Source organism: Chinchilla lanigera, unplaced genomic scaffold (genome assembly GCF_000276665.1).
Source record: "Chinchilla lanigera isolate Chin_1 unplaced genomic scaffold, ChiLan1.0 scaffold00056, whole genome shotgun sequence".
Taxonomy (NCBI): Eukaryota; Metazoa; Chordata; class Mammalia; order Rodentia; family Chinchillidae; genus Chinchilla; species Chinchilla lanigera.
Window position 1 is genome coordinate 358,067 of NW_004955457.1, and position 1,793 is coordinate 359,859.

Genomic DNA, 1,793 nt, shown 5'->3' on the forward strand with positions numbered 1-1,793 from the left:
ACAACACCCAAACTGAACTCAGGTCAACCTCACTTACTTCCTTACAGGTATTATTCAATTTACACCATCAGAAACTTGACAATTATTCTATACATTTATTCTTCACATTTTCTCATTCTTTTTATTCCTGAGTTTACTGATTCACCACCCCCAAACATTCTTTGAATTTGTTCCCACCTCTCTGGCCCTAATTCTCATCCTTGTCTTCCTTCCTCTAACCTGTTACAATTGTCCCCAGCTGATTGCCTTAATTCCAAACTTTCCTCCCGCAACCTCACATCCTCCACACTGCTATCAGAAAGATCTATCTAAAAATTTTTAAGCTTCCTTTGTTTAAAAATCTTTCAGTGTTGTCTTATATTAAGGATAAAATGCATGCTTCACTGCACAGCACAAAAAAACATTGATGATCTGATTCTTGTACACGACTCCAAACTCATCTACTTTCTGTCCCAAAGTCTAATAATATAAAACAACTTGTGTTTTTCTAACTTTGCTATGTTATTTCATAGCTTGGAATATTTGTATTGTTCCCTACTTCTGCCCCTTCTACTGACATAGTCTTGTCCTACAGTACTTATACTGGGTATCATCTCCACTCCCAAAGCTTTCTCTGATAGGTGCTCTGTGTTTACCATGTTCCAGGGGCAGAATGCCTAAAGTGCTGATGTGCAGCCTGTCCAGGTACTTAGTCCAGAAGTATCATAGCTTGCCAACTATTCAACTTTCAGCAAGTTAATTAGCTCATCTCTCTCTGCATCGGCAAGTACTCAGTATTTGTCTGCTCCTTCCGTTATGGTCACTTGTAGCCCTCCTTTCCAGTGTAAATGAACAGCCACGTTGTCCCCGGGGTCTCTGAGAAGTTTAGAAGGACTTCACTCTATTGCACTGATCTTCAGAGGCCAACAAAAATGTGTTTGAATGAAGAAGCAGTGTGAATTACTGTTTTCTCACTTCTGCAATTACCTTCTTAGTTAAGTTTTCGGAGGGTTGGGGAGGTAGGGAGAAATTCATTCTTCCAGCCTCGTTGTTTTTTGCCTTCCTTGTATTTATCCAAGTGAGATGTCTTGCTCCTAAGGAAAGAGAATTGTTGACTTCATATGTTTATGTGACCTTCACTGCCATTCATCCCAGTATATATCATAATTGTTTGGGCTTTTCATTAAAAATGACTAGAGGAAAAAGTTAAACATAGAATCAGTTTATGTTGAAACAAAAGACTTAAAAAAATCAATGGGACAGCTGTATAAATTTGATTTGTTTTAGCACTAAAATTCAAGGAAATTCTTATTTTCTGAAGTGTCTTCCATCTTTCACGGTTTAAGACTTCCTCCAAATAAATTCTTTAACAGCAAAGATTTAAATGAATCTCAGGTTCTATGTGCAAATCATCAGAAAGCCAGCGCCATTGCCTAATTGACCCAGAAACTAAAATATCCATTTTGTCATTATATTCCACCCTTTCAGATATAAAATTAGTGTGCAGTGTATTTTCCAGCCCTCCTTCCAAATCCTTTTCTCTTTACTCTTTTTAGATCCATTTTAATGACCCAAATGATGCGATTTGGATAACTTCTTTTGGCTGCTCTTTTCAGAATACAGTTGACTTCATCATTAAGCAACATCTCCCAATATTTAAACTAATTGCTTTGTTTTGTCAGCTTCATCTCCCAGTTTTGGGTCATATTGTACAGATTTAATTCTAGCTGGACATTTGAACTCTCATGTCTAAAAACTCCTCAATCATTTTGTGTTCCTATGTAAACTCCTCAATCATTTTGTGTTCCTATCAT

General features: G+C 37.0%; 1 long non-coding RNA gene across 1 annotated transcript in view; it reads right to left on the reverse strand.

The window, feature by feature from the left end:
- Window positions 1–1,793, reverse strand: part of LOC106149912 — a 13,494-nt gene continuing 11,701 nt past the window's right edge. Inside the window, exon 3 of the long non-coding RNA XR_001236377.1 lies at window positions 1–1,073. This is a non-coding gene — a long non-coding RNA (uncharacterized LOC106149912). The remainder of the gene's footprint in view (window positions 1,074–1,793) is intronic.